The sequence below is a fragment of the Schistocerca cancellata genome, chromosome 11 (assembly GCF_023864275.1).
Source record: "Schistocerca cancellata isolate TAMUIC-IGC-003103 chromosome 11, iqSchCanc2.1, whole genome shotgun sequence".
NCBI lineage: Eukaryota > Metazoa > Arthropoda > Insecta > Orthoptera > Acrididae > Schistocerca > Schistocerca cancellata.
Genome location: NC_064636.1, coordinates 128,207,316 through 128,220,377, shown reverse-complemented (window position 1 = coordinate 128,220,377; position 13,062 = coordinate 128,207,316). Strand labels below are relative to the sequence as shown.

The window sequence follows — 13,062 nt, the reverse complement described above, 5'->3', positions numbered from 1 at the left end:
CTCAAATGCTAAATTTAAAATTTCAGTCCTCCCACACACCCTCCTCTTCCATAAGCTGGTGGACTGTGCCGAAAATTGAAAGTGTCTCACTTTGTCATTGCGAATCAGGGCTTGCGGCAACTTCAGCTTCAGTCATTTCCTGAAGATCACCCAGGTGTCGGTTGTGGCACATTCAGCCCTCTGGGTGCTCTGTTCGTCGACTTCTGAGGGCTGTGTGCCAAACTCGCCCCCACTTAGTCTCCCAATTGTTCACTCACCATTTGCCAAACCATTGAGTTCCCCTTGCTGAGGCACCCTGAAGCTTTAAACAACAGATATATTAAACTTCCTGGCAGATTAAAAATGTGTGCCCGACCGAGACTCGAACTCGGGACCTTTGCCTTTCGCGGTCAAGTGCTCTACCATCTGAGCTACCGAAGCACGACTGACGCCCGGTCCTCACAGCTTTACTTCTGCCAGTATCTCGTCTCCTACCTTCCAAACTTTACAGAAGCTCTCCTGCGAACCTTGCAGAACTAGCACTCCTGAAAGAAAGGATATAGCGGAGACATGGCTTAGCCACAGCATGGGGGATGTTTCCAGAATGAGATTTTCACTCTGCAGCGGAGTGTGCGCTGATATCAAACTTCCTGGCAGATTAAAACTGTGTGCCCGACCTAGATTCGAACTCGGGACCTTTGTCTTTCGCGGGCAAGTGCTCTACCATCTAAGCTACCGAAGCACGACTGACGTCCGGTACTCACAGCTTTACTTCTGCCAGTATCTCGTCTCCTACCTTCCAAACTTTACAGAAGCTCTTCTGCGAACCTTGCAGAACTAGCATTCCTGAAAGAAAGGATATAGCGGAGACATGGCTTAGCACAGCCTGGGGGATGTTTCCAGAATGAGATTTTCACTCTGCAGCGGAGTGTGCGCTGATATGAAACTTCCTGGCAGATTAAAACTGTGTGCCCGACCGAGACTCGAACTCGGGACCCTTGCCCTTCCCGGGCAAGTGCTCTGCCATCTCAGCTAACGAAGCACGACTCACGCCCGGTACTCACAGCTTTACTTCTGCCAGTAACCCGTCTCCTATCTTCCAAACTTTACAGAAGCTCTCCTGCGAACCTTGCAGAACTTGCCCACGAACGGCAAAGGTCCCGAGTTCGAGTCTCGGTCGGGCACACAGTTTTAATCTGCCAGGAAGTTTCATATCAGCGCACACTCCGCTGCAGAGTGAAAATCTCATTCTGCTAACAGATATATTACTGGATGGTGTTAGCATTTGGTGGATCTTTTCTAAACTCCGTTCCGAAGTGTCGTCGCACTCTTACGTCAGACTGATACTAATTCATTTCGAGCAAACCACACTGTTTCTCGGCGCCTCACGCCATCTTGCCTAAATGTTCACTGCTGCGGTTGCAACTTTTTAATTTGTTCTAGATGAGTGTTGAGTTTTGTGACAATACGCAAATTAATGTACCTGCAGTGAATTTATAAAATTATATCTGTGACGCAGTATCTTTCGTGTACTAGTGTCACTGCTATTCGCTAGTAGGTACATTGTAAACGCAAAATTGTTTAATTCATTTGAAAAAGCTGACTGGCACATTCCCTCTTCTGTTGCTGTCCACACTTACTACATGGAATTTGACTGTATCACCGTATTTTAAGCTGTAAAATGTTCAGTTTTGAAATGTACTATGGAGGCTTGATAATATTCAGTTTGAACCCGTTTAACTGGAACCAGTTTTGTAGGGTGTCTAGAGTGCCGACAATAGATCTCCACATTTTTCTGCATTATATTGTTGTTGTGGTCTTCAGTCCTGAGACTGGTTTGATGCAGCACTCCATGCTACTCTATCTTGTGAAAGCTTCTGCATCTCCCAGTACCTACTGCAGCCTACATCCTTCTGAATCTGCTTAGTGTATTCCTCTCTTGGTCTTCGATTTTCACCCTCCACGCTGCCCTCCAATACTAGATTGGTGATACCTTGATACCTCAGAACGTGTCCTACCAACCAATCCCTTCTTCTAGTCAAGTTGTGCCACAAACTCCTCTTCTCCCCAATTCTATTGAATACCTCCTCATTAGTTATGTGATATACCCATCTATTCTTCAGCATTGTTCTGTAGCACCACATTTCGAAAGCTTCTATTCTCTTCTTGTCCAAACTATTATTCATCGTCCCTGTTTCACTTCCGTACATTATAATGTTCACTTAAAACAGAAGTGTAGCCTGGAGAAAGAACTGATGGGGATTTACATTTAGATTGTAGGCAATGAAAACCTCGTAGCTCCATTTTGAAACCCTCCGGTGCTCGCGCGGATGACACGTAACTTCCCGCTCAATTTTGTCAGCCAGAATTGGATTGGGCGTCTTTCTGTTAAATATCCGGCTGTTAACTCCAGTCATTGTTGGCTTTCAGTTACAAAAGATATATTGTTTATGAAACATTATTATAGTCTGGAAGACACAGGTCATGCGCGCGAGCTCGGCTGCCACAATCTGGAGCAAAGTATGTCTGTATAACATTATTGCTTTCCAAGATTCAATCGATCTTCCACGTGTGTAAATTGAGGCGTATTGGAACTGATTCCAGTTACCTTCCGTGTTAGTATTCTCTTTATTTTTAGATTGTGGGAGAAAGGTCAAAGGCGAAAAACCACGGACAGAATCCAGTAGAGGCCCTAATCTAAGGCTGGAATGGCTCATTCAGCTTAGTGATGAAGATGCTCACAGTGACAGCGCTGACTCAGAGACAGGATTCTGTTCATGAAAGCGTTCATGATTCAGGAACAGTGTCAGTGTCAGAAGTGTCAGAAAATGATGAATATGAGTCACAGTAAGCAGCAACTCGACTTGATGCATTATTTTACGTGAAGATGGAATAACTAAATGGAAGAAAAATAAATATCCTACCAATGTTGGAAGCAGATCTTGTAATGTTATTACGCATTTGCCTCGACCAAAAAATTAAGCGTGTTTAAAAAAGACAGAAATACAAATTTTAAATTTGTTCTTGGATGAAAACATAATAATCATTATCGCAATATACACCTAATATATACATCAATGAAATTCGTGGTAACTTCTGAAGGGTAGGGATGCTAAAGAAACAGATGCGATAGAGATGAGAGCTGTCATTGGTGTGTTATATCTGTGTGGATGGTTTGTTATACCTGTGTGGGTCTTTGAGATTTTCTATGAAGAGTACATCGAAATTGTGGGATAATTCAAAGGGAAACGAACTTGAATGATCTTATTTACGCATGAGTGAAAGCCGATTCAGGTTTCTGTTGAGATGTCTCACGTAGATGTGTTCGCAGAGACATTGATAAGTTGGCTGCTATCAGAGAGGTGCTTGAAGTATGTAATGTTGTTATGTGTAATGTTGTTGCATTAATTTGTGGTGTAAGCGGTGCTGATATTCAAGACCATAAAAGTGGGTTAAAAGCTGCGAGCTATCTGAGGAAGTTAACCTTGCATTACTGCGCAACTGTTTCACCAGGTATCCAGTCTAGCTTACCAAATTCCCAACCAGACTAACATTAATTATGATCTTTTAGTACTCACCTTACGATAATCGGTGATATATATATATATATATAATGACAATTTAAATAAAAAGAAATAAATCAGCTTATATTTGGACATTTATTTTAACATTGATCATTGAAATTTCAGCATATTAAACTTGATTCATAACTACACTGGTGCCTTATTTAGGATTGTGAAAATGTGAATTTGTAATCTTACGGAACACATCAAGTAGGGAGCCAGGATTGGGAGACTACATACAACACTGCATTCATAAAATAACACATGAAGAACGTTGAAACATATGCAAGAGGAAATTAACCACAACCAACCGATTCAATTTTCACCCAAAGAAGTTACGTTCGTAGCGCAATCCTGTCCGTCATGAAATCACCACACACTGATATACTAAATTCATACTAACTCTCTGTGAAATCTTCCCGAAAAGAATAGCTGAGGGCTATTTTGATGCTTACACCACATGCTTCACGTGGTCAACTTTGTGTAAACCAAGAGTGTACTTCCACAATAATTTTGATAATTAAAATAAATTACATCGAAACGCAATTTACAAAAGAAAAACCTCGAACTGGTTACTATCGTCTTACTATTAACCAGATGGGTCAAACAATTGTATAAGCACATGGTACTGGTCTCACAAAGTACACCCCACATGGGTTGATCATAAAGAAAAGTTGCTATATTGAAAAATATTGTCAAGACGAGACGTTATAATCTCACGCACATTCGCATTTGAGATTGATGAGCTTAGTTTCAGTTACTGTTCAACATGTGGTTCCACTTTACTCACAAAGTAGTACAAAGCAACTACTGGAAGATATTCTGAACTTCACACTCGACTTACACTGCGTTGCAATTTATGATAACATTAGATATTTTAGAGCTAAACCTGAAATAAAGGTGATTAAATTTTCAGTTAGGCTGAACTTAAGAAATCCATTGTCCTATGGACTTAGCAGACACGCACTTAGCCAGAGATCTCACCACTTCATACGCTCGCCGCAGACAGACTGACCTGGGCCCCTACCGAGGGTGCTTAACAGATACAAACGGAAGTGACCAGAAAGACAGCTTCCGATACCAACATGACAAGGGACGGACAGGACCATACTAAGGATAGAAACCTCTCTGCTTTTAGAAAGCGTAGCTACCTGTTCCAACGTTGGTCCTACTGTTCTCTAGCAGACAGGATTGTCTGCTACCATCAAGCATGCAACTAGAAATACATTTGCTCATTCATCCTGTCACACAGAAGGGAAGGGGGATCACAGTATCTTATCATATACAGTATATAAAAGAAAGCGGATGTAGGTCCCGTATGAGACGGTGTGACATGAATTGCATATATACTGTGTTTTAAAGTGTAGTAGTGTGACAGATCGTTCTTGTTTACGTGTAAAAGTAACACGCTTCACTGCTCAGTCTCCTCCCAGATAGTCAGAAACACCACAGTAAATTTAGAAGAGGAATTTATGCCGTAAATGACAACAGATTTGAGAAATTAACATGAAAGGAATCCAACAGAGACCTTTCAAATATTCAATAACAATTTCCAAAAATATTTTTTATCTACTGAATATCTTACTGTTGACGAACAGTTTTTGGTATTTAGAGGAAACTGCCCTTTCAGGCAATATATTGCTAGGAAACCTGCAATGTAGCGTTTGCTGTATTTGATGTGAAAACAAATTATACTTTGAATTCAGAACCGTACCTCGGCAAGCATCCAAAGGGACCAAATAATGCCAGTAATTCAGCTGAAGATATTGTTCTTTGAATGGTCGAACAAGCACAAGGTACAAGGAGAAATATCGCTGGTGACAACTGGTTTACCAGTTTGTCTTTAGTCTAGAAATTTCAGGCGAAGAAAGTGATATACGTCGGAACAGTACTAAAAAATTGAGGGAAATGCCGAAAGAAGTTCTACCAAAAACAGAAAGGGATCCAAAATCAACTACAATTGGATTTAAACAGGGTTGTATATTGGTCTCACACTGTCCAAAGAAAAAATATAATAGTGTTGGTGTTGTCAGCATGCATTTCGATGACGCTATTGATCGTTCAACAGGGAAACAAAATAAACCTGAAATGATTACTTTCTATAACATGTCAAAATTCAGGGTAGATCTTATGGATCAGCTTTGTCAGAACAACAATCTGTCATGTAATAGAAGAAGGTGGCCTATCACACTGTTTTACAATATTTTGAACATTGCAGCCATAAATGCTTTATGTATATATAAATACCACTCGATGGCTGCAAATCAGGTTGTACAAAAGGGTTGATTTTATAGAAAAATTTGCTGGGAACGAATAAAGCTTCAAATAGAGTGACGTTCCCTTATTAAAAGCCTTTCATGTGATATTCTGAAGAGGGCTAAATTACTGTTACGCATTGAAGAAACTGCGGAACAACCACAAAAATCAACGCGATCACGTGGTAGGTCTTATACAGCGTGAGTCATCTAACGTTACCGCTGGATATATTTCGTAAACCACATCAAATACTGACGAACCGATTCCACAGACCGAAAGCGCGGAGAGGGGCTAGTGTAATTGGTTAATACAAACCATACAAAAATGCACGGAAGTATGTTTTTTAACACAAACCTACGTTTTTTTAAATGGAACCCCGTTAGTTTTGTTAGCACATCTGAACATATAAACAAATACGTAATCAGTGCCGTTTGTTGCATTGTAAAATGTTAATTACATCCGGATATATTGTAACCCAAAGTTGGCGCTTGAAACCTCCGACGTTCAGTTGCGTGTTGTAACAAACACGGGCCACGGTCGGCGAGCAGCATCTGCAGGAACATGTTTACGATGACGAGCGTGTTTACGAGTGTGGCTGTAGTGCACTGTTGTGGTTTGGTCTAGCAGTCGCAGTGTCCGCATGTAGCGCTTGCTGCTACTGTTATTCTGCATTCGTCTCCGCACGCAGACAAACTGTAGTACACCGTGTTACCAGACGTCTGTGATAGTGTAGTGTTGTAGGAATTGTGACCGTGGTGTATTCGAACTCTGAAAAGGCGGAGATGATACTCATCTATGGCGAGTGTCGACGAAATGCAGCTGAAGCCTGCAGGGTGTATGCAGAACGGTACCCGGACAGAGAGCATCCAACGTGCCGCACACTGCAAAACATCAACCGCCAACTGTATGCAACAGGTATGGCCGTAGCACGCAAACGGGTCCGTAACAGGCCAGTCACAGGAGAAGCGGGTGCAGTTGGTGTGTTAGCTGCTGTTGCCATGAACCCACACATGAGTACATGGGACATTGCGAGAGCCGGTGGACTGAGTCAAACTAGTGTCATGCGCATACTGCATCGTCACCGCTTTCACCCGTTTCATGTGTCGCTACATCAGCAATTACATGGTGATGATTTTAATCATCGAGTGCAATTCTGTCAATGGGCATTAACAGGGAATGCGTTGCAGTTCTGTTTACCGATGAAACGGGTTTCACAAACCACGGGGCAGTGAATCTACGGATCATGTATTACTGGTCCGTGAACAATCCTCGCTGGCTCAGACAGGTAAAGCGACAGCGACCGTGGACTGCAAATGTATGGTGCGGAATCATTGGCGACCACCTCATTGGTCCTCACTTCATTGCAGGGGCCCAAACAGCTGCAACATACATCGAGTTTCTACAGAATGATCTGCCAACGTTGCTCGAAAATGTCCCACTGGAAACGCGTCGACGTATGTGGTATCAGCATGATGGTGCACCTGCACATTCCGCAATTAACACTAGGCTGACCCTTGACAGGATGTTCGACGGGCGTTTCATAGGACGTGGAGGACGCATAAATTGGCCAGCCCGTTCTCCTGATCTTACACCTCTGGACTTCTTTCTGTCGGGTACGTTAAAGGAGAATGCGTACCGTGACGTGCCCACAACCCCAGAGGATATGAAACAACGTATTGTGGCAGCTTGCGGTGACATTACACCAGATGTACTGCGGCGTGTACGACATTCATTACGCCAGAGATTGCAGTTGTGTGCAGCAAATGATGGTCACCACATTGAACATCTATTGGTCTGACATGTCGGGACACACTCTATTCCACTCCGTAATTGAAAACGGAAACCACGTGTGTACGTGTACCTCACACCTCATGGTAATGTACATGTGCGTCAGTGAAAAAGACAAATAAAAAGGTGTTAGCATGTGGACGTAATGTGCTGTTCCAGTCTCTTCTGTACCTAAGGTCCATCACCGTTCCCTTTGGATCCCTACGTAATTCGGTGCTCTCCGATACACACGATCGAACTGCGGAGGAGTGGTACTCAAGCGTCAACTTTAGGTTACAATTTCTCCGGATGTAATTAACATTTTACAATGCAACAAACGGCACTGATTACGTATTTGTTTATATGTTCAGCTGTGCTAACAAAACTAACGGGGTTCCATTTAAAAAAACGTAGGTTTGTGTTAAAAAACATACTTCCGTGCATTTTTGTATGGTTTGTATTAAACAATTACACTAGCCCCTCTCCTCACGTTCGGTCTGTGGAATCGATTCGTCCGTTTTTGATGTGGTTTACGAAACATATCCAGCGGTAATGTTAGGTGACACCCTGTATAAGTGGAAGAGCAGGAAATAAAACAACTCGTAAATGGTGCGCTACATGCAGCAACTGGACATGAGTTGATCATCTGAAAGACATATGTGTAAACTGTGTTGTCAAATAATGTGTGTTCTTTATTTCAATTTTGTTTGCACTTTGTCACTAAATTACATTTTCATGAAACGTCCTGGCAGATTAAAACTGTGTACCGGACCGAGACTTGAACTCGGGACCTTTGCCTTGCGTGGGCAAGTGCTCTACCAACTGAGCTACCCAGCCACGACTCACGGCCCGTCCTCATAATTTTACATCTGCCAGTACCTCGTCTCCTACATTCCAAACTTTACAGAAGCTCTCCTGCGAAACATGCAGGACTAGCACTGCTGGAAGAAAGGATATTGCGGAGACATGGCTTAGCCACAGCCTGGTGGATGTCCCCACAGTGAAATTTTCACTCTGCAGCGGAGTGTGCGCTGATTCTGAAACTTCCCGGCAGATCAAAACAGAGTGCCAGACCGAGACTCGAACTCGGGACCTCGGTAGCTGAGATGGTAGAGCACTTGTCCGTGAAAGGCAAAGGTCCCGAGTTCGAGTCTAAAAAAAAAACAACGCTCTGAGCACTATGAGACTTAACAGCTATGGTCATCAGTACCCTAGAACTTAAAACTACTTAAACCTAACTAACCGAAGGACATCAGACAACAGCCAGTCATCACAAGGCAGAGAAAATCCCTGACCCCACCGAGAATCGAACCCGGGAACCCGGGCGCGGGAAGCGAGAACGCTACCGCACGACCACGAGCTGCGGACGTTCGAGTCTCAGTTCTGCACACAGTTTTGCTGTGCCAGAAAGTTTCAAAATCAGCGCGCACTGCTCTGCAGAGTGATGATTTCATTTTGGGAATATTTACATGTTCTTTTGATAAATGGTTACATTGTTAAACATCTCTCAATGCTTACATGGAAAACAGATGTAAATTTGTTGTTTCGAAATATAATTATTGCACGAACTGTTTCAAACGTTGCAATGTGTACCAATATTAAAGATTATATTTAGAGTTAATAAAAATCATAGAATTAGTCATAAATACCGTTTAAAGTATTTGTTGATGACGCCTGTCATCCGCGCGAGTGACCGTGTCACGAATTTTTGAGCGAATGACGGAGGATTCCTTATAAAAGTAAATTGTTACAGATAAAGTTGCTACATGTGTAACTACATAGCAGGAGCATAGTTATTGGCAGGTTAGAGAAATCCGTGCACTTTCGAATCTGTATTTGATAATTGAGGTACTATTTACTGAAATTGCGAGGTTTTCAGAGATAAAGTTACAAGTTTTTCAGTGCCTATCGTTCATTTATAGGTAAGTCATTTATATATAATAGGAAAAGCATTCGCTCTAGAATGGAGCCTTCGATCAGGTTTTGTGAAACTGTAGCCCAAATAGAATTATAAGTCACCGCATTTGAAGTGACAGTTGAGCATTTTTTTTGTTCTACAGTATGATGTAAGCCATTGCAGAATAGTGCCCCTGATCCTTCAGTCGCTTATTTTGCAGATAAACAGGGCAGGGCTTGTAGGGGCCACAGCAGCTTGCCGCAGGATCGCAGGAGAGACCTGCTGCAGCTCGACTCCTCCGGTCTAATGCTTTGTACAAACACAGAGACGCGTGACGTCAGACAGTGTGCGTGCGTAGCGACAGACACGCCAGCCGTAAATTTGAACGGCCAGCGGCGCTGCCGGAAGCGGTCGATAAACGCGACTTCCGGGAGGCGTGGCGTCACGCAACCGTTTCCGGAAGCCCGCCACTCGAGAACAGGCGGCGCGCGCCGTGGCCAGAGCAGATCTGATGCGCGCGCGTCTGTGTTAGCTCCGCAGGCAGTTTTCCCCTTGTCACCGCACGCCACACTCTGCGTGCTGGTGAAGGGGATCTAGCTGAATAGGATGAGGGCGGGTAAGACAACGGGTGCAACTGAAAGTACAAGGGTGGCTTCATATGTAAACAGATTTATGTATTTATGCATCCAGAGTCGTTGTGAAGATCACTTCGCAAAAAAAAAAAGAATGCACCTATTCTTGTTCGAGGGATTGTCTTTTCACTGCTAGAAGCGTATAATACACTGAAACGGCAGAGAAACTGGTATTGTCATGCTTACTCAAACACAGAGATATGTAAACTAGCAGTAGAACTCCGTCTTCAGGCCATAAGCAGCCCATCGGGACCATCCGACCGCCGTGTCATCCTCAGATGAGGATGCGGATAGGAGGAGCGTGTGGTCCGCAGCCGCTACTATTCGGTCGAGTAGCTCTTCAATTGGCATCACGAGGCTGAGTGCACCCAGAAAAACTGTCAATAGGCAACGCCTGTATAAGGCAAGTATCTGGCGCAGTTGGTAGTTCGGTTACTGCTGTTACATTGCGAGGTTATCAAGATTTCAGTGAATTTCAACGTAGCGTTGTAGTCGGCGCACAACCCATGGGACACAGCATCACGCAGGTAGCGATGGAGTGGAGATTCTCCCGTACGACGACTTCACCAATGTACCGAGGATATCAGGAATCTGGTAGAACATAAAATCTCCGACGTCGGTGTGGCCGGAAAAAGATTCTGTAAGAACGGGAGCAACAACGACTGAGGAGTATCGTTCAAAGTGACACAAGTGCAACGGTACCGCAAATTGATGCAGATTTCAACGCTGGGGCATCAAAAAATGTCGGCGTGCGAACCATTTAATGAAACATTATCGATATGGTCTTTCGGAGCCGAAGGCTGACTTGTGTACCCTTGAATACTGCTCGATACATAGCTTAACCCCTCGCCTGGGTCCGTGGATACCGAAAAAATGGCTCTGAGCACTATGCGACTTAACTTCTGAGGTCATCAGTCCCCTAGGACTTAGAATTACTTAAACCTAACTAACCTAAGGACATCACACACATCCATGCCCGAGGCAGGATTCGAACCTGCGACCGTAGCGGTCGCTCGATTCCAGGGATGTAGCGCCTAGAACCGCACGGCCACTCCGGCCTGCGTGGATACCGACACTGGACTGTTGCTGACTGGAGACATGTTGTCTGGTCACACGGGTCTCGTTTCAAATTGTATCAAGCGGAGGGACATATAGGAGTATGGAGAGAACTTAACGAATCCATCGATGTCAACAGGGGCTCTTCAAGCTGGTGGTGGCTCTGTAATGGTGCGGGGCGTGTGCAGTCGGAGCAATATAGGACCTCTGATACGTCTATATACGACTGTGACAGGTGACACGTACGTAACCATCCTGTCTGATCACCGGCATCCATTCGTATCCATTGTGCATTCCGACGGACTTTGACAATTCCAACAGGACAATGCGACATCTCACACGCCCAGAATTGCTGCAGAGTGGCTCCAGCAACAGTTTTCTGAGTTTAAACACTTCCGCTGGCCACCAAACTTCCCAGCATTGTTGAGTATATGTGGGATCGCTTGCAATGTGCTTTTCAGAATGGATCTCCACGCGCTCGTACTCTCACGGATTTATGGACAGCTCTGAAAGACTCAAGGCGTCAGTTCCGTCCAGCAATACTTCAGCCACGCCGTGTTGCGGCCCCTCTTCGTGCTCTCGGTGGCCCTACACGATATTAGGCAGGCGTACCTGTTTATTTGAATCTATCACGCCCGTCGGCGATCAGTTGGCGCTAAGGAGGCCTGTCCGTTCAAGGTCTGTCTTGACTGTGAAGGCAGTAACGGTGCTGAGTCTGGAGGTGTACAGTGTATGCAATATTGTTTCTATGATAAAGACATGCCCTAACGACGAGTACAGACTACTGTTGGACACTTCCAGCCATTTGAATGGGCTCGAACTGGAAGCTGGATGGACGTATCGGCGCGTTGCTGCACATGTTGGATGCAATGTGTTGGTGGTAGAGATGGGCAAAACTGTTCTTTTCAGAGATCGGATCAGAACTGTTCACTCACTGAAATGAATTAGCTCTTTTTCATGACTCACCACTCATTTACAATAGAAAATAAATGGAAGGCTCATTGCCCTTTAAACTTGGTTTATTCCAGTACTATACCTGTATTTTGATCTTATTTGATCCTATTTTGAAGTAACACAGATAATGAGTAAGAATTTTGTAATGTTTATTGAAATTTCCACGATATGACAAAGTTTTTGATTATTGATTTATTTTGCACTATCGTGGTTTTTTGGGTGATCGGAAAATGTTGTAACTTGAGATTTTCATTAACAATATATTTGGCTATAATATATTAAAATTTCATTAACCTCATACAAATACATCGCAAGCCATATATTTTTAAAGTGAACGTTTCCTTCCGAAGACGCCTAAAATCGCAAAATCCGTACCAGAATAAGAAAAAAAAATATAAATTTGACTGTAAGACTAAAGTGCTGCATATAGTCTTACGCAGAATAAAACAAGGAAAATATTGGTGTATCACATTTTGCGATACGTTTATCGGTTCGCTCTTAATTAAAGCGTAAATTCGAGTGTCCATAATAAAAATCCTATAGTAAGAGGAATCGTCAGGAACCTAATCTGATCAGTTTCAACAAATAAAAATAAAATAAAAACAAATGATGTATACATAACATAATAATGTAATATACATAGTGGTATTACTACGAAGAACAATATCCAGTAGAGAAGAACTCCGATGCAGAAGCACTGAGTCGAGCAGGTCGAGCCGCGAGCTGTATTACTGCGTGAGCTAAGACCGCAGAGACCAGAGTGACACCTGAGTCGCTTTGCTCAATGCTCTGGCTAGAGTCGAGAATGGTGGGGTGAGTGTTGAGCGGGCGAGTTCCGAGGGTGGGGGGAGCGGTGAACTCACCCGCTCCGAGACAAATCGTCCATTCCCTTGCGAGCAGGTTGTTGCAAGTAGTTCCTATGTTATCCGGTAGGTGGCTCTCTGTCCTGTTGCTCGCA

General features: G+C 43.6%; 1 non-coding gene across 1 annotated transcript; it reads right to left on the bottom strand.

The window, feature by feature from the left end:
* Window positions 1–8,327: 8,327 nt before the first annotated feature.
* On the bottom strand, window positions 8,328–8,402 carry Trnaa-cgc (transfer RNA alanine (anticodon CGC)). Its single transcript has one exon. It is a non-coding gene; the product is annotated as a tRNA-Ala (tRNA).
* Between the last annotated feature and the right edge of the window lie 4,660 nt (window positions 8,403–13,062).